Genomic DNA, 25,756 nt, shown 5'->3' with positions numbered 1-25,756 from the left:
GGGAAGTGGCATTTATTGATAATTTTGAATGAAAAGTATCCTGCGGAAAAAAGATATAATATGGTGATTGTGCCGCACATTTAAAGCAAGTATTCGAGAAGTCAAAATCTTGGGACTCTGAATGAAATTAGTCATGTTGGAATAATGTAGGCACTTTGATTTCAAGTCCGCTCTCTATGACCATGATGCTTTCCAAATAAAAAGAAGTGAAATGTGAGATCGAGTTTTCGCCAATTACATTGAGAAAGGCAGTGATTGCTGAAACGCGTCTGTGGGCGAAATGAAATGGATCTAACTTACCCGTGAGTGCTCCCAAAACTTTGCTGGTATATTATTATCGTGTATTCCACCAACACGCATGGGCAGCACCCGTTCGTCAGAGTTCAGCATTTTCTATGGTGGTTTTGCTTGTATTGACATAAATTAAAATGCTGGAACCACTGCTTGCCGTGGAAATATGATGCCCGTTTGACACAAGGTCAAGTCATTACTAAATGAGGAGTTTCCAGTACTATACTCGGGGCTTCACGGACATAATGTTGACAAATTGGCAGTTGCAGCAGAACGAGGGAAGTGGCATTTATTGATAATTTTGAATGAAAAGTATCCTGCGGAAAAAAGATATAATATGGTGATTGTGCCGCACATTTAAAGCAAGTATTCGAGAAGTCAAAATCTTGGGACTCTGAATGAAATTAGTCATGTTGGAATAATGTAGGCACTTTGATTTCAAGTCCGCTCTCTATGACCATGATGCTTTCCAAATAAAAAGAAGTGAAATGTGAGATCGAGTTTTCGCCAATTACATTGAGAAAGGCAGTGATTGCTGAAACGCGTCTGTGGGTGAAATGAAATGGATCTAACTTACCCGTGAGTGCTCCCAAAACTTTGCTGGTATATTATTATTGTGTATTCCACCAACACGCATGGGCAGCACCCGTCCGTCAGAGTTCAGCATTTTCTGTGGTGGTTTTGTTTGTATTGACATTAATTAAAATGCTGGAACCACTGCTTGCCGTGGAAATATGATGCCCGTTTGACACAAGGTCAAGTCATTACTAAATGAGGAGTTTCCAGTACTATACTCGGGGCTTCACGGACATAATGTTGACAAATTGGCAGTTGCAGCAGAACGAGGGAAGTGGCATTTATTGATAATTTTGAATGAAAAGTATCCAGCGGAAAAAAGATATAATATGGTGATTGTGTCGCACATTTAAAGCAAGTATTCGAGAAGTCAAAATCTTGGGACTCTGAATGAAATTAGTCATGTTGGAATAATGTAGGCACTTTGATTTCAAGTCCGCTCTCTATGACCATGATGCTTTCCAAATAAAAAGATGTGAAATGTGAGATCGAGTTTTCGCCAATTACATTGAGAAAGGCAGTGATTGCTGAAACGCGTCTGTGGGCGAAATGAAATGGATCTAACTTACCCGTGAGTGCTCCCAAAACTTTGCTGGTATATTATTATCGTGTATTCCACCAACACGCATAGGCAGCACCCGTTCGTCAGAGTTCAGCATTTTCTGTGGTGGTTTTGTTTGTATTGACATTAATTAAAATGCTGGAACCACTGCTTGCCGTGGAAATATGATGCCCGTTTGTCACAAGGTCAAGTCATTACTAAATGAGGAGTTTCCAGTACTATACTCGGGGCTTCACGGACATAATGTTTACAAATTGGCAGTTGCAGCAGAATGAGGGAAGTGGCATTTATTGATAATTTTGAATGAAAAGTATCCCGCGGAAAAAAGATATAATATGGTGATTGTGCCGCACATTTAAAGCAAGTATTCGAGAAGTCAAAATCTTGGGACTCTGAATGAAATTAGTCATGTTGGAATAATGTAGGCACTTTGATTTCAAGTCCGCTCTCTATGACCATGATGCTTTCCAAATAAAAAGAAGTGAAATGTGAGATCGAGTTTTCGCCAATTACATTGAGAAAGGCAGTGATTGCTGAAACGCGTCTGTGGGCGAAATGAAATGGATCTAACTTACCCGTGAGTGCTCCCAAAACTTTGCTGGTATATTATTATCGTGTATTCCACCAACACGCATGGGCAGCACCCGTTCGTCAGAGTTCAGCATTTTCTGTGGTGGTTTTGTTTGTATTGACATTAATTAAAATGCTGGAACCACTGCTTGCCGTGGAAATATGATGCCCGTTTGACACAAGGTCAAGTCATTACTAAATGAGGAGTTTCCAGTACTATACTCGGGGCTTCACGGACATAATGTTGACAAATTGGCAGTTGCAGCAGAACGAGGGAAGTGGCATTTATTGATTATTTTGAATGAAAAGTATCCTGCGGAAAAAAGATATAATATGGTGATTGTGCCGCACATTTAAAGCAAGTATTCGAGAAGTCAAAATCTTGGGACTCTGAATGAAATTAGTCATGTTGGAATAATGTAGGCACTTTGATTTCAAGTCCGCTCTCTATGACCATGATGCTTTCCAAATAAAAAGAAGTGAAATGTGAGATCGAGTTTTCGCCAATTACATTGAGAAAGGCAGTGATTGCTGAAACGCGTCTGTGGGCGAAATGAAATGGATCTAACTTACCCGTGAGTGCTCCCAAAACTTTGCTGGTATATTATTATCGTGTATTCCACCAACACGCATGGGCAGCACCCGTTCGTCAGAGTTCAGCATTTTCTGTGGTGGTTTTGTTTGTATTGACATTAATTAAAATGCTGGAACCACTGCTTGCCGTGGAAATATGATGCCCGTTTGACACAAGGTCAAGTCATTACTAAATGAGGAGTTTCCAGTACTATACTCGGGGCTTCACGGACATAATGTTGACAAATTGGCAGTTGCAGCAGAACGAGGGAAGTGGCATTTATTGATAATTTTGAATGAAAAGTATCCCGCGGAATAAAGATATAATATGGTGATTGTGCCGCACATTTAAAGCCAGTATTCGAGAAGTCAAAATCTTGGGACTCTGAATGAAATTAGTCATGTTGGAATAATGTAGGCACTTTGATTTCAAGTCCGCTCTCTATGACCATGATGCTTTCCAAATAAAAAGAAGTGAAATGTGAGATCGAGTTTTCGCCAATTACATTGAGAAAGGCAGTGATTGCTGAAACGCGTCTGTGGGCGAAATGAAATGGATCTAACTTACCCGTGAGTGCTCCCAAAACTTTGCTGGTATATTATTATCGTGTATTCCACCAACACGCATGGGCAGCACCCGTTCGTCAGAGTTCAGCATTTTCTGTGGTGGTTTTGTTTGTATTGACATTAATTATAATGCTGGAACCACTGCTTGCCGTGGAAATATGATGCCCGTTTGACAAAAGGTCAAGTCATTACTAAATGAGGAGTTTCCAGTACTATACTCGGGGCTTCACGGACATAATGTTGACAAATTGGCAGTTGCAGCAGAACGAGGGAAGTGGCATTTATTGATAATTTTGAATGAAAAGTATCCCGCGGAAAAAAGATATAATATGGTGATTGTGCCGCACATTTAAAGCAAGTATTCGAGAAGTCAAAATCTTGGGACTCTGAATGAAATTAGTCATGATGGAATAATGTAGGCACTTTGATTTCAAGTCTGCTCTCTATGACCATGATGCTTTCCAAATAAAAAGAAGTGAAATGTGAGATCGAGTTTTCGCCAATTACATTGAGAAAGGCAGTGATTGCTGAAACGCGTCTGTGGGCGAAATGAAATGGATCTAACTTACCCGTGAGTGCTCCCAAAACTTTGCTGGTATATTATTATCGTGTATTCCACCAACACGCATGGGCAGCACCCGTTCGTCAGAGTTCAGCATTTTCTGTGGTGGTTTTGTTTGTATTGACATTAATTAAAATGCTGGAACCACTGCTTGCCGTGGAAATATGATGCCCGTTTGACACAAGGTCAAGTCATTACTAAATGAGGAGTTTCCAGTACTATACTCGGGGCTTCACGGACATAATGTTGACAAATTGGCAGTTGCAGCAGAACGAGGGAAGTGGCATTTATTGATAATTTTGAATGAAAAGTATCCAGCGGAAAAAAGATATAATATGGTGATTGTGCCGCACATTTAAAGCAAGTATTCGAGAAGTCAAAATCTTGGGACTCTGAATGAAATTAGTCATGTTGGAATAATGTAGGCACTTTGATTTCAAGTCCGCTCTCTATGACCATGATGCTTTCCAAATAAAAAGAAGTGAAATGTGAGATCGAGTTTTCGCCAATTACATTGAGAAAGGCAGTGATTGCTGAAACGCGTCTGTGGGTGAAATGAAATGGATCTAACTTACCCGTGAGTGCTCCCAAAACTTTGCTGGTATATTATTATTGTGTATTCCACCAACACGCATGGGCAGCACCCGTCCGTCAGAGTTCAGCATTTTCTGTGGTGGTTTTGTTTGTATTGACATTAATTAAAATGCTGGAACCACTGCTTGCCGTGGAAATATGATGCCCGTTTGACACAAGGTCAAGTCATTACTAAATGAGGAGTTTCCAGTACTATACTCGGGGCTTCACGGACATAATGTTGACAAATTGGCAGTTGCAGCAGAACGAGGGAAGTGGCATTTATTGATAATTTTGAATGAAAAGTATCCCGCGGAAAAAAGATATAATATGGTGATTGTGCCGCACATTTAAAGCAAGTATTCGAGAAGTCAAAATCTTGGGACTCTGAATGAAATTAGTCATGTTGGAATAATGTAGGCACTTTGATTTCAAGTCCGCTCTCTATGACCATGATGCTTTCCAAATAAAAAGAAGTGAAATGTGAGATCGAGTTTTCGCCAATTACATTGAGAAAGGCAGTGATTGCTGAAACGCGTCTGTGGGCGAAATGAAATGGATCTAACTTACCCGTGAGTGCTCCCAAAACTTTGCTGGTATATTATTATCGTGTATTCCACCAACACGCATGGGCAGCACCCGTTCGTCAGAGTTCAGCATTTTCTGTGGTGGTTTTGTTTGTATTGACATTAATTAAAATGCTGGAACCACTGCTTGCCGTGGAAATATGATGCCCGTTTGACACAAGGTCAAGTCATTACTAAATGAGGAGTTTCCAGTACTATACTCGGGGCTTCACGGACATAATGTTGACAAATTGGCAGTTGCAGCAGAACGAGGGAAGTGGCATTTATTGATAATTTTGAATGAAAAGTATCCCGCGGAAAAAAGATATAATATGGTGATTGTGCCGCACATTTAAAGCAAGTATTCGAGAAGTCAAAATCTTGGGACTCTGAATGAAATTAGTCATGTTGGAATAATGTAGGCACTTTGATTTCAAGTCCGCTCTCTATGACCATGATGCTTTCCAAATAAAAAGAAGTGAAATGTGAGATCGAGTTTTCGCCAATTACATTGAGAAAGGCAGTGATTGCTGAAACGCGTCTGTGGGCGAAATGAAATGGATCTAACTTACCCGTGAGTGCTCCCAAAACTTTGCTGGTATATTATTATCGTGTATTCCACCAACACGCATGGGCAGCACCCGTCCGTCAGAGTTCAGCATTTTCTGTGGTGGTTTTGTTTGTATTGACATTAATTAAAATGCTGGAACCACTGCTTGCCGTGGAAATATGATGCCCGTTTGACACAAGGTCAAGTCATTACTAAATGAGGAGTTTCCAGTACTATACTCGGGGCTTCACGGACATAATGTTGACAAATTGGCAGTTGCAGCAGAACGAGGGAAGTGGCATTTATTGATAATTTTGAATGAAAAGTATCCAGCGGAAAAAAGATATAATATGGTGATTGTGTCGCACATTTAAAGCAAGTATTCGAGAAGTCAAAATCTTGGGACTCTGAATGAAATTAGTCATGTTGGAATAATGTAGGCACTTTGATTTCAAGTCCGCTCTCTATGACCATGATGCTTTCCAAATAAAAAGATGTGAAATGTGAGATCGAGTTTTCGCCAATTACATTGAGAAAGGCAGTGATTGCTGAAACGCGTCTGTGGGCGAAATGAAATGGATCTAACTTACCCGTGAGTGCTCCCAAAACTTTGCTGGTATATTATTATCGTGTATTCCACCAACACGCATAGGCAGCACCCGTTCGTCAGAGTTCAGCATTTTCTGTGGTGGTTTTGTTTGTATTGACATTAATTAAAATGCTGGAACCACTGCTTGCCGTGGAAATATGATGCCCGTTTGACACAAGGTCAAGTCATTACTAAATGAGGAGTTTCCAGTACTATACTCGGGGCTTCACGGACATAATGTTGACAAATTGGCAGCTGCAGCAGAACGAGGGAAGTGGCATTTATTGATAATTTTGAATGAAAAGTATCCCGCGGAAAAAAGATATAATATGGTGATTGTGCCGCACATTTAAAGCAAGTATTCGAGAAGTCAAAATCTTGGGACTCTGAATGAAATTAGTCATGTTGGAATAATGTAGGCACTTTGATTTCAAGTCCGCTCTCTATGACCATGATGCTTTCCAAATAAAAAGAAGTGAAATGTGAGATCGAGTTTTCGCCAATTACATTGAGAAAGGCAGTGATTGCTGAAACGCGTCTGTGGGCGAAATGAAATGGATCTAACTTACCCGTGAGTGCTCCCAAAACTTTGCTGGTATATTATTATCATGTATTCCACCAACACGCATGGGCAGCACCTGTTCGTCAGAGTTCAGCATTTTCTGTGGTGGTTTTGTTTGTATTGACATTAATTAAAATGCTGGAACCACTGCTTGCCGTGGAAATATGATGCCCGTTTGACACAAGGTCAAGTCATTACTAAATGAGGAGTTTCCAGTACTATACTCGGGGCTTCACGGACATAATGTTGACAAATTGGCAGTTGCAGCAGAACGAGGGAAGTGGCATTTATTGATTATTTTGAATGAAAAGTATCCTGCGGAAAAAAGATATAATATGGTGATTGTGCCGCACATTTAAAGCAAGTATTCGAGAAGTCAAAATCTTGGGACTCTGAATGAAATTAGTCATGTTGGAATAATGTAGGCACTTTGATTTCAAGTCCGCTCTCTATGACCATGATGCTTTCCAAATAAAAAGAAGTGAAATGTGAGATCGAGTTTTCGCCAATTACATTGAGAAAGGCAGTGATTGCTGAAACGCGTCTGTGGGCGAAATGAAATGGATCTAACTTACCCGTGAGTGCTCCCAAAACTTTGCTGGTATATTATTATCGTGTATTCCACCAACACGCATGGGCAGCACCCGTTCGTCAGAGTTCAGCATTTTCTGTGGTGGTTTTGTTTGTATTGACATTAATTAAAATGCTGGAACCACTGCTTGCCGTGGAAATATGATGCCCGTTTGACACAAGGTCAAGTCATTACTAAATGAGGAGTTTCCAGTACTATACTCGGGGCTTCACGGACATAATGTTGACAAATTGGCAGTTGCAGCAGAACGAGGGAAGTGGCATTTATTGATAATTTTGAATGAAAAGTATCCCGCGGAAAAAAGATATAATATGGTGATTGTGCCGCACATTTAAAGCCAGTATTCGAGAAGTCAAAATCTTGGGACTCTGAATGAAATTAGTCATGTTGGAATAATGTAGGCACTTTGATTTCAAGTCCGCTCTCTATGACCATGATGCTTTCCAAATAAAAAGAAGTGAAATGTGAGATCGAGTTTTCGCCAATTACATTGAGAAAGGCAGTGATTGCTGAAACGCGTCTGTGGGCGAAATGAAATGGATCTAACTTACCCGTGAGTGCTCCCAAAACTTTGCTGGTATATTATTATCGTGTATTCCACCAACACGCATGGGCAGCACCCGTTCGTCAGAGTTCAGCATTTTCTGTGGTGGTTTTGTTTGTATTGACATTAATTAAAATGCTGGAACCACTGCTTGCCGTGGAAATATGATGCCCGTTTGACAAAAGGTCAAGTCATTACTAAATGAGGAGTTTCCAGTACTATACTCGGGGCTTCACGGACATAATGTTGACAAATTGGCAGTTGCAGCAGAACGAGGGAAGTGGAATTTATTGATAATTTTGAATGAAAAGTATCCCGCGGAAAAAAGATATAATATGGTGATTGTGCCGCACATTTAAAGCAAGTATTCGAGAAGTCAAAATCTTGGGACTCTGAATGAAATTAGTCATGATGGAATAATGTAGGCACTTTGATTTCAAGTCTGCTCTCTATGACCATGATGCTTTCCAAATAAAAAGAAGTGAAATGTGAGATCGAGTTTTCGCCAATTACATTGAGAAAGGCAGTGATTGCTGAAACGCGTCTGTGGGCGAAATGAAATGGATCTAACTTACCCGTGAGTGCTCCCAAAACTTTGCTGGTATATTATTATCGTGTATTCCACCAACACGCATGGGCAGCACCCGTTCGTCAGAGTTCAGCATTTTCTGTGGTGGTTTTGTTTGTATTGACATTAATTAAAATGCTGGAACCACTGCTTGCCGTGGAAATATGATGCCCGTTTGACACAAGGTCAAGTCATTACTAAATGAGTAGTTTCCAGTACTATACTCGGGGCTTCACGGACATAATGTTGACAAATTGGCAGTTGCAGCAGAACGAGGGAAGTGGCATTTATTGATAATTTTGAATGAAAAGTATCCAGCGGAAAAAAGATATAATATGGTGATTGTGCCGCACATTTAAAGCAAGTATTCGAGAAGTCAAAATCTTGGGACTCTGAATGAAATTAGTCATGTTGGAATAATGTAGGCACTTTGATTTCAAGTCTGCTCTCTATGACCATGATGCTTTCCAAATAAAAAGAAGTGAAATGTGAGATCGAGTTTTCGCCAATTACATTGAGAAAGGCAGTGATTGCTGAAACGCGTCTGTGGGTGAAATGAAATGGATCTAACTTACCCGTGAGTGCTCCCAAAACTTTGCTGGTATATTATTATTGTGTATTCCACCAACACGCATGGGCAGCACCCGTCCGTCAGAGTTCAGCATTTTCTGTGGTGGTTTTGTTTGTATTGACATTAATTAAAATGCTGGAACCACTGCTTGCCGTGGAAATATGATGCCCGTTTGACACAAGGTCAAGTCATTACTAAATGAGGAGTTTCCAGTACTATACTCGGGGCTTCACGGACATAATGTTGACAAATTGGCAGTTGCAGCAGAACGAGGGAAGTGCATTTATTGATAATTTTGAATGAAAAGTATCCTGCGGAAAAAAGATATAATATGGTGATTGTGCCGCACATTTAAAGCAAGTATTCGAGAAGTCAAAATCTTGGGACTCTGAATGAAATTAGTCATGTTGGAATAATGTAGGCACTTTGATTTCAAGTCCGCTCTCTATGACCATGATGCTTTCCAAATAAAAAGAAGTGAAATGTGAGATCGAGTTTTCGCCAATTACATTGAGAAAGGCAGTGATTGCTGAAACGCGTCTGTGGGCGAAATGAAATGGATCTAACTTACCCGTGAGTGCTCCCAAAACTTTGCTGGTATATTATTATCGTGTATTCCACCAACACGCATGGGCAGCACCCGTTCGTCAGAGTTCAGCATTTTCTATGGTGGTTTTGCTTGTATTGACATAAATTAAAATGCTGGAACCACTGCTTGCCGTGGAAATATGATGCCCGTTTGACACAAGGTCAAGTCATTACTAAATGAGGAGTTTCCAGTACTATACTCGGGGCTTCACGGACATAATGTTGACAAATTGGCAGTTGCAGCAGAACGAGGGAAGTGGCATTTATTGATAATTTTGAATGAAAAGTATCCTGCGGAAAAAAGATATAATATGGTGATTGTGCCGCACATTTAAAGCAAGTATTCGAGAAGTCAAAATCTTGGGACTCTGAATGAAATTAGTCATGTTGGAATAATGTAGGCACTTTGATTTCAAGTCCGCTCTCTATGACCATGATGCTTTCCAAATAAAAAGAAGTGAAATGTGAGATCGAGTTTTCGCCAATTACATTGAGAAAGGCAGTGATTGCTGAAACGCGTCTGTGGGTGAAATGAAATGGATCTAACTTACCCGTGAGTGCTCCCAAAACTTTGCTGGTATATTATTATTGTGTATTCCACCAACACGCATGGGCAGCACCCGTCCGTCAGAGTTCAGCATTTTCTGTGGTGGTTTTGTTTGTATTGACATTAATTAAAATGCTGGAACCACTGCTTGCCGTGGAAATATGATGCCCGTTTGACACAAGGTCAAGTCATTACTAAATGAGGAGTTTCCAGTACTATACTCGGGGCTTCACGGACATAATGTTGACAAATTGGCAGTTGCAGCAGAACGAGGGAAGTGGCATTTATTGATAATTTTGAATGAAAAGTATCCAGCGGAAAAAAGATATAATATGGTGATTGTGTCGCACATTTAAAGCAAGTATTCGAGAAGTCAAAATCTTGGGACTCTGAATGAAATTAGTCATGTTGGAATAATGTAGGCACTTTGATTTCAAGTCCGCTCTCTATGACCATGATGCTTTCCAAATAAAAAGATGTGAAATGTGAGATCGAGTTTTCGCCAATTACATTGAGAAAGGCAGTGATTGCTGAAACGCGTCTGTGGGCGAAATGAAATGGATCTAACTTACCCGTGAGTGCTCCCAAAACTTTGCTGGTATATTATTATCGTGTATTCCACCAACACGCATAGGCAGCACCCGTTCGTCAGAGTTCAGCATTTTCTGTGGTGGTTTTGTTTGTATTGACATTAATTAAAATGCTGGAACCACTGCTTGCCGTGGAAATATGATGCCCGTTTGTCACAAGGTCAAGTCATTACTAAATGAGGAGTTTCCAGTACTATACTCGGGGCTTCACGGACATAATGTTTACAAATTGGCAGTTGCAGCAGAATGAGGGAAGTGGCATTTATTGATAATTTTGAATGAAAAGTATCCCGCGGAAAAAAGATATAATATGGTGATTGTGCCGCACATTTAAAGCAAGTATTCGAGAAGTCAAAATCTTGGGACTCTGAATGAAATTAGTCATGTTGGAATAATGTAGGCACTTTGATTTCAAGTCCGCTCTCTATGACCATGATGCTTTCCAAATAAAAAGAAGTGAAATGTGAGATCGAGTTTTCGCCAATTACATTGAGAAAGGCAGTGATTGCTGAAACGCGTCTGTGGGCGAAATGAAATGGATCTAACTTACCCGTGAGTGCTCCCAAAACTTTGCTGGTATATTATTATCGTGTATTCCACCAACACGCATGGGCAGCACCCGTTCGTCAGAGTTCAGCATTTTCTGTGGTGGTTTTGTTTGTATTGACATTAATTAAAATGCTGGAACCACTGCTTGCCGTGGAAATATGATGCCCGTTTGACACAAGGTCAAGTCATTACTAAATGAGGAGTTTCCAGTACTATACTCGGGGCTTCACGGACATAATGTTGACAAATTGGCAGTTGCAGCAGAACGAGGGAAGTGGCATTTATTGATTATTTTGAATGAAAAGTATCCTGCGGAAAAAAGATATAATATGGTGATTGTGCCGCACATTTAAAGCAAGTATTCGAGAAGTCAAAATCTTGGGACTCTGAATGAAATTAGTCATGTTGGAATAATGTAGGCACTTTGATTTCAAGTCCGCTCTCTATGACCATGATGCTTTCCAAATAAAAAGAAGTGAAATGTGAGATCGAGTTTTCGCCAATTACATTGAGAAAGGCAGTGATTGCTGAAACGCGTCTGTGGGCGAAATGAAATGGATCTAACTTACCCGTGAGTGCTCCCAAAACTTTGCTGGTATATTATTATCGTGTATTCCACCAACACGCATGGGCAGCACCCGTCCGTCAGAGTTCAGCATTTTCTGTGGTGGTTTTGTTTGTATTGACATTAATTAAAATGCTGGAACCACTGCTTGCCGTGGAAATATGATGCCCGTTTGACATAAGGTCAAGTCATTACTAAATGAGGAGTTTCCAGTACTATACTCGGGGCTTCACGGACATAATGTTGACAAATTGGCAGTTGCACCAGAACGAGGGAAGTGGCATTTATTGATAATTTTGAATGAAAAGTATCCTGCGAAAAAAAGATATAATATGGTGATTGTGCCGCACATTTAAAGCAAGTATTCGAGAAGTCAAAATCTTGGGACTCTGAATGAAATTAGTCATGTTGGAATAATGTAGGCACTTTGATTTCAAGTCCGCTCTCTATGACCATGATGCTTTCCAAATAAAAAGAAGTGAAATGTGAGATCGAGTTTTCGCCAATTACATTGAGAAAGGCAGTGATTGCTGAAACCCGTCTGTGGGCGATATGAAATGGATCTAACTTACCCGTGAGTGCTCCCAAAACTTTGCTGGTATATTATTATCGTGTATTCCACCAACACGCATGGGCAGCACCCGTTCGTCAGAGTTCAGCATTTTCTGTGGTGGTTTTGTTTGTATTGACATTAATTAAAATGCTGGAACCACTGCTTGCCGTGGAAATATGATGCCCGTTTGACACAAGGTCAAGTCATTACTAAATGAGGAGTTTCCAGTACTATACTCGGGGCTTCACGGACATAATGTTGACAAATTGGCAGTTGCAGCAGAACGAGGGAAGTGGCATTTATTGATAATTTTGAATGAAAAGTATCCCGCGGAATAAAGATATAATATGGTGATTGTGCCGCACATTTAAAGCCAGTATTCGAGAAGTCAAAATCTTGGGACTCTGAATGAAATTAGTCATGTTGGAATAATGTAGGCACTTTGATTTCAAGTCCGCTCTCTATGACCATGATGCTTTCCAAATAAAAAGAAGTGAAATGTGAGATCGAGTTTTCGCCAATTACATTGAGAAAGGCAGTGATTGCTGAAACGCGTCTGTGGGCGAAATGAAATGGATCTAACTTACCCGTGAGTGCTCCCAAAACTTTGCTGGTATATTATTATCGTGTATTCCACCAACACGCATGGGCAGCACCCGTTCGTCAGAGTTCAGCATTTTCTGTGGTGGTTTTGTTTGTATTGACATTAATTATAATGCTGGAACCACTGCTTGCCATGGAAATATGATGCCCGTTTGACAAAAGGTCAAGTCATTACTAAATGAGGAGTTTCCAGTACTATACTCGGGGCTTCACGGACATAATGTTGACAAATTGGCAGTTGCAGCAGAACGAGGGAAGTGGCATTTATTGATAATTTTGAATGAAAAGTATCCCGCGGAAAAAAGATATAATATGGTGATTGTGCCGCACATTTAAAGCAAGTATTCGAGAAGTCAAAATCTTGGGACTCTGAATGAAATTAGTCATGATGGAATAATGTAGGCACTTTGATTTCAAGTCTGCTCTCTATGACCATGATGCTTTCCAAATAAAAAGAAGTGAAATGTGAGATCGAGTTTTCGCCAATTACATTGAGAAAGGCAGTGATTGCTGAAACGCGTCTGTGGGCGAAATGAAATGGATCTAACTTACCCGTGAGTGCTCCCAAAACTTTGCTGGTATATTATTATCGTGTATTCCACCAACACGCATGGGCAGCACCCGTTCGTCAGAGTTCAGCATTTTCTGTGGTGGTTTTGTTTGTATTGACATTAATTAAAATGCTGGAACCACTGCTTGCCGTGGAAATATGATGCCCGTTTGACACAAGGTCAAGTCATTACTAAATGAGGAGTTTCCAGTACTATACTCGGGGCTTCACGGACATAATGTTGACAAATTGGCAGTTGCAGCAGAACGAGGGAAGTGGCATTTATTGATAATTTTGAATGAAAAGTATCCAGCGGAAAAAAGATATAATATGGTGATTGTGCCGCACATTTAAAGCAAGTATTCGAGAAGTCAAAATCTTGGGACTCTGAATGAAATTAGTCATGTTGGAATAATGTAGGCACTTTGATTTCAAGTCCGCTCTCTATGACCATGATGCTTTCCAAATAAAAAGAAGTGAAATGTGAGATCGAGTTTTCGCCAATTACATTGAGAAAGGCAGTGATTGCTGAAACGCGTCTGTGGGTGAAATGAAATGGATCTAACTTACCCGTGAGTGCTCCCAAAACTTTGCTGGTATATTATTATTGTGTATTCCACCAACACGCATGGGCAGCACCCGTCCGTCAGAGTTCAGCATTTTCTGTGGTGGTTTTGTTTGTATTGACATTAATTAAAATGCTGGAACCACTGCTTGCCGTGGAAATATGATGCCCGTTTGACACAAGGTCAAGTCATTACTAAATGAGGAGTTTCCAGTACTATACTCGGGGCTTCACGGACATAATGTTGACAAATTGGCAGTTGCAGCAGAACGAGGGAAGTGGCATTTATTGATAATTTTGAATGAAAAGTATCCCGCGGAAAAAAGATATAATATGGTGATTGTGCCGCACATTTAAAGCAAGTATTCGAGAAGTCAAAATCTTGGGACTCTGAATGAAATTAGTCATGTTGGAATAATGTAGGCACTTTGATTTCAAGTCCGCTCTCTATGACCATGATGCTTTCCAAATAAAAAGAAGTGAAATGTGAGATCGAGTTTTCGCCAATTACATTGAGAAAGGCAGTGATTGCTGAAACGCGTCTGTGGGCGAAATGAAATGGATCTAACTTACCCGTGAGTGCTCCCAAAACTTTGCTGGTATATTATTATCGTGTATTCCACCAACACGCATGGGCAGCACCCGTTCGTCAGAGTTCAGCATTTTCTGTGGTGGTTTTGTTTGTATTGACATTAATTAAAATGCTGGAACCACTGCTTGCCGTGGAAATATGATGCCCGTTTGACACAAGGTCAAGTCATTACTAAATGAGGAGTTTCCAGTACTATACTCGGGGCTTCACGGACATAATGTTGACAAATTGGCAGTTGCAGCAGAACGAGGGAAGTGGCATTTATTGATAATTTTGAATGAAAAGTATCCCGCGGAAAAAAGATATAATATGGTGATTGTGCCGCACATTTAAAGCAAGTATTCGAGAAGTCAAAATCTTGGGACTCTGAATGAAATTAGTCATGTTGGAATAATGTAGGCACTTTGATTTCAAGTCCGCTCTCTATGACCATGATGCTTTCCAAATAAAAAGAAGTGAAATGTGAGATCGAGTTTTCGCCAATTACATTGAGAAAGGCAGTGATTGCTGAAACGCGTCTGTGGGCGAAATGAAATGGATCTAACTTACCCGTGAGTGCTCCCAAAACTTTGCTGGTATATTATTATCGTGTATTCCACCAACACGCATGGGCAGCACCCGTCCGTCAGAGTTCAGCATTTTCTGTGGTGGTTTTGTTTGTATTGACATTAATTAAAATGCTGGAACCACTGCTTGCCGTGGAAATATGATGCCCGTTTGACACAAGGTCAAGTCATTACTAAATGAGGAGTTTCCAGTACTATACTCGGGGCTTCACGGACATAATGTTGACAAATTGGCAGTTGCAGCAGAACGAGGGAAGTGGCATTTATTGATAATTTTGAATGAAAAGTATCCAGCGGAAAAAAGATATAATATGGTGATTGTGTCGCACATTTAAAGCAAGTATTCGAGAAGTCAAAATCTTGGGACTCTGAATGAAATTAGTCATGTTGGAATAATGTAGGCACTTTGATTTCAAGTCCGCTCTCTATGACCATGATGCTTTCCAAATAAAAAGATGTGAAATGTGAGATCGAGTTTTCGCCAATTACATTGAGAAAGGCAGTGATTGCTGAAACGCGTCTGTGGGCGAAATGAAATGGATCTAACTTACCCGTGAGTGCTCCCAAAACTTTGCTGGTATATTATTATCGTGTATTCCACCAACACGCATAGGCAGCACCCGTTCGTCAGAGTTCAGCATTTTCTGTGGTGGTTTTGTTTGTATTGACATTAATTAAAATGCTGGAACCACTGCTTGCCGTGGAAATATGATGCCCGTTTGACACAAGGTCAAGTCATTACTAAATGAGGAGTTTCCAGTACTATACTCGGGGCTTCACGGACATAATGTTGACAAATTGGCAGCTGCAGCAGAACGAGGGAAGTGGCATTTATTGATAATTTTGAATGAAAAGTATCCCGCGGAAAAAAGATATAATATGGTGATTGTGCCGCACATTTAAAGCAAGTATTCGAGAAGTCAAAATCTTGGGACTCTGAATGAAATTAGTCATGTTGGAATAATGTAGGCACTTTGATTTCAAGTCCGCTCTCTATGACCATGATGCTTTCCAAATAAAAAGAAGTGAAATGTGAGATCGAGTTTTCGCCAATTACATTGAGAAAGGCAGTGATTGCTGAAACGCGTCTGTGGGCGAAATGAAATGGATCTAACTTACCCGTGAGTGCTCCCAAAACTTTGCTGGTATATTATTATCATGTATTCCACCAACACGCATGGGCAGCACCTGTTCGTCAGAGTTCAGCATTTTCTGTGGTGGTTTTGTTTGTATTGACATTAATTAAAATGCTGGAACCACTGCTTGCCGTGGAAATATGATGCCCGTTTGACACAAGGTCAAGTCATTACTAAATGAGGAGTTTCCAGTACTATACTCGGGGCTTCACGGACATAATGTTGACAAATTGGCAGTTGCAGCAGAACGAGGGAAGTGGCATTTATTGATTATTTTGAATGAAAAGTATCCTGCGGAAAAAAGATATAATATGGTGATTGTGCCGCACATTTAAAGCAAGTATTCGAGAAGTCAAAATCTTGGGACTCTGAATGAAATTAGTCATGTTGGAATAATGTAGGCACTTTGATTTCAAGTCCGCTCTCTATGACCATGATGCTTTCCAAATAAAAAGAAGTGAAATGTGAGATCGAGTTTTCGCCAATTACATTGAGAAAGGCAGTGATTGCTGAAACGCGTCTGTGGGCGAAATGAAATGGATCTAACTTACCCGTGAGTGCTCCCAAAACTTTGCTGGTATATTATTATCGTGTATTCCACCAACACGCATGGGCAGCACCCGTTCGTCAGAGTTCAGCATTTTCTGTGGTGGTTTTGTTTGTATTGACATTAATTAAAATGCTGGAACCACTGCTTGCCGTGGAAATATGATGCCCGTTTGACACAAGGTCAAGTCATTACTAAATGAGGAGTTTCCAGTACTATACTCGGGGCTTCACGGACATAATGTTGACAAATTGGCAGTTGCAGCAGAACGAGGGAAGTGGCATTTATTGATAATTTTGAATGAAAAGTATCCCGCGGAAAAAAGATATAATATGGTGATTGTGCCGCACATTTAAAGCCAGTATTCGAGAAGTCAAAATCTTGGGACTCTGAATGAAATTAGTCATGTTGGAATAATGTAGGCACTTTGATTTCAAGTCCGCTCTCTATGACCATGATGCTTTCCAAATAAAAAGAAGTGAAATGTGAGATCGAGTTTTCGCCAATTACATTGAGAAAGGCAGTGATTGCTGAAACGCGTCTGTGGGCGAAATGAAATGGATCTAACTTACCCGTGAGTGCTCCCAAAACTTTGCTGGTATATTATTATCGTGTATTCCACCAACACGCATGGGCAGCACCCGTTCGTCAGAGTTCAGCATTTTCTGTGGTGGTTTTGTTTGTATTGACATTAATTAAAATGCTGGAACCACTGCTTGCCGTGGAAATATGATGCCCGTTTGACAAAAGGTCAAGTCATTACTAAATGAGGAGTTTCCAGTACTATACTCGGGGCTTCACGGACATAATGTTGACAAATTGGCAGTTGCAGCAGAACGAGGGAAGTGGAATTTATTGATAATTTTGAATGAAAAGTATCCCGCGGAAAAAAGATATAATATGGTGATTGTGCCGCACATTTAAAGCAAGTATTCGAGAAGTCAAAATCTTGGGACTCTGAATGAAATTAGTCATGATGGAATAATGTAGGCACTTTGATTTCAAGTCTGCTCTCTATGACCATGATGCTTTCCAAATAAAAAGAAGTGAAATGTGAGATCGAGTTTTCGCCAATTACATTGAGAAAGGCAGTGATTGCTGAAACGCGTCTGTGGGCGAAATGAAATGGATCTAACTTACCCGTGAGTGCTCCCAAAACTTTGCTGGTATATTATTATCGTGTATTCCACCAACACGCATGGGCAGCACCCGTTCGTCAGAGTTCAGCATTTTCTGTGGTGGTTTTGTTTGTATTGACATTAATTAAAATGCTGGAACCACTGCTTGCCGTGGAAATATGATGCCCGTTTGACACAAGGTCAAGTCATTACTAAATGAGTAGTTTCCAGTACTATACTCGGGGCTTCACGGACATAATGTTGACAAATTGGCAGTTGCAGCAGAACGAGGGAAGTGGCATTTATTGATAATTTTGAATGAAAAGTATCCAGCGGAAAAAAGATATAATATGGTGATTGTGCCGCACATTTAAAGCAAGTATTCGAGAAGTCAAAATCTTGGGACTCTGAATGAAATTAGTCATGTTGGAATAATGTAGGCACTTTGATTTCAAGTCTGCTCTCTATGACCATGATGCTTTCCAAATAAAAAGAAGTGAAATGTGAGATCGAGTTTTCGCCAATTACATTGAGAAAGGCAGTGATTGCTGAAACGCGTCTGTGGGTGAAATGAAATGGATCTAACTTACCCGTGAGTGCTCCCAAAACTTTGCTGGTATATTATTATTGTGTATTCCACCAACACGCATGGGCAGCACCCGTCCGTCAGAGTTCAGCATTTTCTGTGGTGGTTTTGTTTGTATTGACATTAATTAAAATGCTGGAACCACTGCTTGCCGTGGAAATATGATGCCCGTTTGACACAAGGTCAAGTCATTACTAAATGAGGAGTTTCCAGTACTATACTCGGGGCTTCACGGACATAATGTTGACAAATTGGCAGTTGCAGCAGAACGAGGGAAGTGGCATTTATTGATAATTTTGAATGAAAAGTATCCCGCGGAAAAAAGATATAATATGGTGATTGTGCCGCACATTTAAAGCAAGTATTCGAGAAGTCAAAATCTTGGGACTCTGAATGAAATTAGTCATGTTGGAATAATGTAGGCACTTTGATTTCAAGTCCGCTCTCTATGACCATGATGCTTTCCAAATAAAAAGAAGTGAAATGTGAGATCGAGTTTTCGCCAATTACATTGAGAAAGGCAGTGATTGCTGAAACGCGTCTGTGGGCGAAATGAAATGGATCTAACTTACCCGTGAGTGCTCCCAAAACTTTGCTGGTATATTATTATCGTGTATTCCACCAAAACGCATGGGCAGCACCCGTTCGTCAGAGTTCAGCATTTTCTGTGGTGGTTTTGTTTGTATTGACATTAATTAAAATGCTGGAACCACTGCTTGCCGTGGAAATATGATGCCCGTTTGACACAAGGTCAAGTCATTACTAAATGAGGAGTTTCCAGTACTATACTCGGGGCTTCACGGACATAATGTTGACAAATTGGCAGTTGCAGCAGAACGACGGAAGTGGCATTTATTGATAATTTTGAATGAAAAGTATCCAGCGGAAAAAAGATATAATATGGTGATTGTGTCGCACATTTAAAGCAAGTATTCGAGAAGTCAAAATCTTGGGACTCTGAATGAAATTAGTCATGTTGGAATAATGTAGGCACTTTGATTTCAAGTCCGCTCTCTATGACCATGATGCTTTCCAAATAAAAAGAAGTGAAATGTGAGATCGAGTTTTCGCCAATTACATTGAGAAAGGCAGTGATTGCTGAAACGCGTCTGTGGGCGAAATGAAATGGATCTAACTTACCCGTGAGTGCTCCCAAAACTTTGCTGGTATATTATTATTGTGTATTCCACCAACACGCATGGGCAGCACCCGTTCGTCAGAGTTCAGCATTTTCTGTGGTGGTTTTGTTTGTATTGACATTAATTAAAATGCTGGAACCACTGCTTGCCGTGGAAATATGATGCCCGTTTGACACAAGGTCAAGTCATTACTAAATGAGGAGTTTCCAGTACTATACTCGGGGCTTCACGGACATAATGTTGACAAATTGGCAGTTGCAGCAGAACGAGGGAAGTGGCATTTATTGATAATTTTGAATGAAAAGTATCCCGCGGAAAAAAGATATAATATGGTGATTGTGCCGCACATTTAAAGCAAGTATTCGAGAAGTCAAAATCTTGGGACTCTGAATGAAATTAGTCATGTTGGAATAATGTAGGCACTTTGATTTCAAGTCCGCTCTCTATGACCATGATGCTTTCCAAATAAAAAGAAGTGAAATGTGAGATCGAGTTTTCGCCAATTACATTGAGAAAGGCAGTGATTGCTGAAACGCGTCTGTGGGCGAAATGAAATGGATCTAACTTACCCGTGAGTGCTCCCAAAACTTTGCTGGTATATTATTATCGTGTATTCCACCAACACGCATGGGCAGCACCCGTCCGTCAGAGTTCAGCATTTTCTGTGGTGGTTTTGTTTGTATTGACATTAATTAAAATGCTGGAACCACTGCTTGCCGTGGAAATATGATGCCCGTTTGACATAAGGTCAAGTCATTACTAAATGAGGAGTTTCCAGTACTATACTCGGGGCTTCACGGACATAATGTTGACAAATTGGCAGTTGCACCAGAACGAGGGAAGTGGCATTTATTGATAATTTTGAATGAAAAGTATCCTGCGAAAAAAAGATATAATATGGTGATTGTGCCGCACATTTAAAGCAAGTATTCGAGAAGTCAAAATCTTGGGACTCTGAATGAAATTAGTCATGTTGGAATAATGTAGGCACTTTGATTTCAAGTCCGCTCTCTATGACCATGATGCTTTCCAAATAAAAAGAAGTGAAATGTGAGATCGAGTTTTCGCCAATTACATTGAGAAAGGCAGTGATTGCTGAAACGCGTCTGTGGGCGAAATGAAATGGATCTAACTTACCCGTGAGTGCTCCCAAAACTTTGCTGGTATATTATTATTGTGTATTCCACCAACACGCATGGGCAGCACCCGTCCGTCAGAGTTCAGCATTTTCTGTGGTGGTTTTGTTTGTATTGACATTAATTAAAATGCTGGAACCACTGCTTGCCGTGGAAATATGATGCCCGTTTGACACAAGGTCAAGTCATTACTAAATGAGGAGTTTCCAGTACTATACTCGGGGCTTCACGGACATAATGTTGACAAATTGGCAGTTGCAGCAGAACGAGGGAAGTGGCATTTATTGATAATTTTGAATGAAAAGTATCCCGCGGAAAAAAGATATAATATGGTGATTGTGCCGCACATTTAAAGCAAGTATTCGAGAAGTCAAAATCTTGGGACTCTGAATGAAATTAGTCATGTTGGAATAATGTAGGCACTTTGATTTCAAGTCCGCTCTCTATGACCATGATGCTTTCCAAATAAAAAGAAGTGAAATGTGAGATCGAGTTTTCGCCAATTACATTGAGAAAGGCAGTGATTGCTGAAACCCGTCTGTGGGCGAAATGAAATGGATCTAACTTACCCGTGAGTGCTCCCAAAACTTTGCTGGTATATTATTATCGTGTATTCCACCAACACGCATGGGCAGCACCCGTTCGTCAGAGTTCAGCATTTTCTGTGGTGGTTTTGTTTGTATTGACATTAATTAAAATGCTGGAACCACTGCTTGCCGTGGAAATATGATGCCCGTTTGACACAAGGTCAAGTCATTACTAAATGAGGAGTTTCCAGTACTATACTCGGGGCTTCACGGACATAATGTTGACAAATTGGCAGTTGCAGCAGAACGAGGGAAGTGGCATTTATTGATAATTTTGAATGAAAAGTATCCAGCGGAAAAAAGATATAATATGGTGATTGTGTCGCACATTTAAAGCAAGTATTCGAGAAGTCAAAATCTTGGGACTCTGAATGAAATTAGTCATGTTGGAATAATGTAGGCACTTTGATTTCAAGTCCGCTCTCTATGACCATGATGCTTTCCAAATAAAAAGAAGTGAAATGTGAGATCGAGTTTTCGCCAATTACATTGAGAAAGGCAGTGATTGCTGAAACGCGTCTGTGGGCGAAATGAAATGGATCTAACTTACCCGTGAGTGCTCCCAAAACTTTGCTGGTATATTATTATCGTGTATTCCACCAACACGCATGGGCAGCACCCGTTCGTCAGAGTTCAGCATTTTCTGTGGTGGTTTTGTTTGTATTGACATTAATTAAAATGCTGGAACCACTGCTTGCCGTGGAAATATGATGCCCGTTTGACACAAGGTCAAGTCATTACTAAATGAGGAGTTTCCAGTACTATACTCGGGGCTTCACGGACATAATGTTGACAAATTGGCAGTTGCAGCAGAACGAGGGAAGTGGCATTTATTGATAATTTTGAATGAGAAGTATCCTGCGGAAAAAAGATATAATATGGTGATTGTGCCGCACATTTAAAGCAAGTATTCGAGAAGTCAAAATCTTGGGACTCTGAATGAAATTAGTCATGTTGGAATAATGTAGGCACTTTGATTTCAAGTCCGCTCTCTATGACCATGATGCTTTCCAAATAAAAAGAAGTGAAATGTGAGATCGAGTTTTCGCCAATTACATTGAGAAAGGCAGTGATTGCTGAAACCCGTCTGTGGGCGATATGAAATGGATCTAACTTACCCGTGAGTGCTCCCAAAACTTTGCTGGTATATTATTATCGTGTATTCCACCAACACGCATGGGCAGCACCCGTTCGTCAGAGTTCAGCATTTTCTGTGGTGGTTTTGTTTGTATTGACATTAATTAAAATGCTGGAACCACTGCTTGCCGTGGAAATATGATGCCCGTTTGACACAAGGTCAAGTCATTACTAAATGAGGAGTTTCCAGTACTATACTCGGGGCTTCACGGACATAATGTTGACAAATTGGCAGTTGCAGCAGAACGAGGGAAGTGGCATTTATTGATAATTTTGAATGAAAAGTATCCAGCGGAAAAAAGATATAATATGGTGATTGTGTCGCACATTTAAAGCAAGTATTCGAGAAGTCAAAATCTTGGGACTCTGAATGAAATTAGTCATGTTGGAATAATGTAGGCACTTTGATTTCAAGTCCGCTCTCTATGACCATGATGCTTTCCAAATAAAAAGAAGTGAAATGTGAGATCGAGTTTTCGCCAATTACATTGAGAAAGGCAGTGATTGCTGAAACGCGTCTGTGGGCGAAATGAAATGGATCTAACTTACCCGTGAGTGCTCCCAAAACTTTGCTGGTATTATTATAGTGTATTCCACCAACACGCATGGGCAGCGCCCGTTCGTCAGAGTTCAGCATTTTCTGTGGTGGTTTTGTTTGTATTGACATTAATTAAAATGCTGGAACCACTGCTTGCCGTGGAAATATGATGCCCGTTTGACACAAGGTCAAGTCATTACTAAATGAGGAGTTTCCAGTACTATACTCGGGGCTTCACGGACATAATGTTGACAAATTGGCAGTTGCAGCAGAACGAGGGAAGTGGCACTTATTGATAATTTTGAATGAAAAGTATCCCGCGGAAAAAAGATATAATATGGTGATTGTGCCGCACATTTAAAGCAAGTATTCGAGAAGTCAAAATCTTGGGACTCTGAATGAAATTAGTCATGTTGGAATAATGTAGGCACTTTGATTTCCAGTCCGCTCTCTATGACCATGATGCTTTCCAAATAAAAAAAAGTGAAATGTGAGATCGAGTTTTCGCCAATTACATTGAGAAAGGCAGTGATTGCTGAAACGCGTCTGTGGGCGAAATGAAATGGATCTAACTTACCCGTGAGTGCTCCCAAAACTTTGCTGGTATATTATTATCGTGTATTCCACCAACACGCATGGGCAGCACCCGTTCGTCAGAGTTCAGCATTTTCTGTGGTGGTTTTGTTTGTATTGACATTAATTAAAATGCTGGAACCACTGCTTGCCGTGGAAATATGATGCCCGTTTGACACAAGGTCAAGTCATTACTAAATGAGGAGTTTCCAGTACTATACTCGGGGCTTCACGGACATAATGTTGACAAATTGGCAGTTGCAGCAGAACGAGGGAAGTGGCATTTATTGATAATTTTGAATGAAAAGTATCCCGCGGAAAAAAGATATAATATGGTGATTGTGCCGCACATTTAAAGCAAGTATTCGAGAAGTCAAAATCTTGGGACTCTGAATGAAATTAGTCATGTTGGAATAATGTAGGCACTTTGATTTCAAGTCCGCTCTCTATGACCATTGTGCTTTCCAAATAAAAAGAAGTGAAATGTGAGATCGAGTTTTCGCCAATTACATTGAGAAAGGCAGTGATTGCTGAAACCCGTCTGTGGGCGAAATGAAATGGATCTAACTTACCCGTGAGTGCTCCCAAAACTTTGCTGGTATATTATTATCGTGTATTCCACCAACACGCATGGGCAGCACCCGTTCGTCAGAGTTCAGCATTTTCTGTGGTGGTTTTGTTTGTATTGACATTAATTAAAATGCTGGAACCACTGCTTGCCGTGGAAATATGATGCCCGTTTGACACAAGGTCAAGTCATTACTAAATGAGGAGTTTCCAGTACTATACTCGGGGCTTCACGGACATAATGTTGACAAATTGGCAGTTGCAGCAGAACGAGGGAAGTGGCATTTATTGATAATTTTGAATGAAAAGTATCCAGCGGAAAAAAGATATAATATGGTGATTGTGTCGCACATTTAAAGCAAGTATTCGAGAAGTCAAAATCTTGGGACTCTGAATGAAATTAGTCATGTTGGAATAATGTAGGCACTTTGATTTCAAGTCCGCTCTCTATGACCATGATGCTTTCCAAATAAAAAGAAGTGAAATGTGAGATCGAGTTTTCGCCAATTACATTGAGAAAGGCAGTGATTGCTGAAACGCGTCTGTGGGCGAAATGAAATGGATCTAACTTACCCGTGAGTGCTCCCAAAACTTTGCTGGTATATTATTATTGTGTATTCCACCAACACGCATGGGCAGCACCCGTTCGTCAGAGTTCAGCATTTTCTGTGGTGGTTTTGTTTGTATTGACATTAATTAAAATGCTGGAACCACTGCTTGCCGTGGAAATATGATGCCCGTTTGACACAAGGTCAAGTCATTACTAAATGAGGAGTTTCCAGTACTATACTCGGGGCTTCACGGACATAATGTTGACAAATTGGCAGTTGCAGCAGAACGAGGGAAGTGGCATTTATTGATAATTTTGAATGAAAAGTATCCCGCGGAAAAAAGATATAATATGGTGATTGTGCCGCACATTTAAAGCAAGTATTCGAGAAGTCAAAATCTTGGGACTCTGAATGAAATTAGTCATGTTGGAATAATGTAGGCACTTTGATTTCAAGTCCGCTCTCTATGACCATGATGCTTTCCAAATAAAAAGAAGTGAAATGTGAGATCGAGTTTTCGCCAATTACATTGAGAAAGGCAGTGATTGCTGAAACGCGTCTGTGGGCGAAATGAAATGGATCTAACTTACCCGTGAGTGCTCCCAAAACTTTGCTGGTATATTATTATCGTGTATTCCACCAACACGCATGGGCAGCACCCGTCCGTCAGAGTTCAGCATTTTCTGTGGTGGTTTTGTTTGTATTGACATTAATTAAAATGCTGGAACCACTGCTTGCCGTGGAAATATGATGCCCGTTTGACATAAGGTCAAGTCATTACTAAATGAGGAGTTTCCAGTACTATACTCGGGGCTTCACGGACATAATGTTGACAAATTGGCAGTTGCACCAGAACGAGGGAAGTGGCATTTATTGATAATTTTGAATGAAAAGTATCCTGCGAAAAAAAGATATAATATGGTGATTGTGCCGCACATTTAAAGCAAGTATTCGAGAAGTCAAAATCTTGGGACTCTGAATGAAATTAGTCATGTTGGAATAATGTAGGCACTTTGATTTCAAGTCCGCTCTCTATGACCATGATGCTTTCCAAATA

This window comes from Pleurodeles waltl, chromosome 4_2, assembly GCF_031143425.1.
Source record: "Pleurodeles waltl isolate 20211129_DDA chromosome 4_2, aPleWal1.hap1.20221129, whole genome shotgun sequence".
NCBI lineage: Eukaryota > Metazoa > Chordata > Amphibia > Caudata > Salamandridae > Pleurodeles > Pleurodeles waltl.
This window is presented reverse-complemented; position numbering follows the sequence as displayed.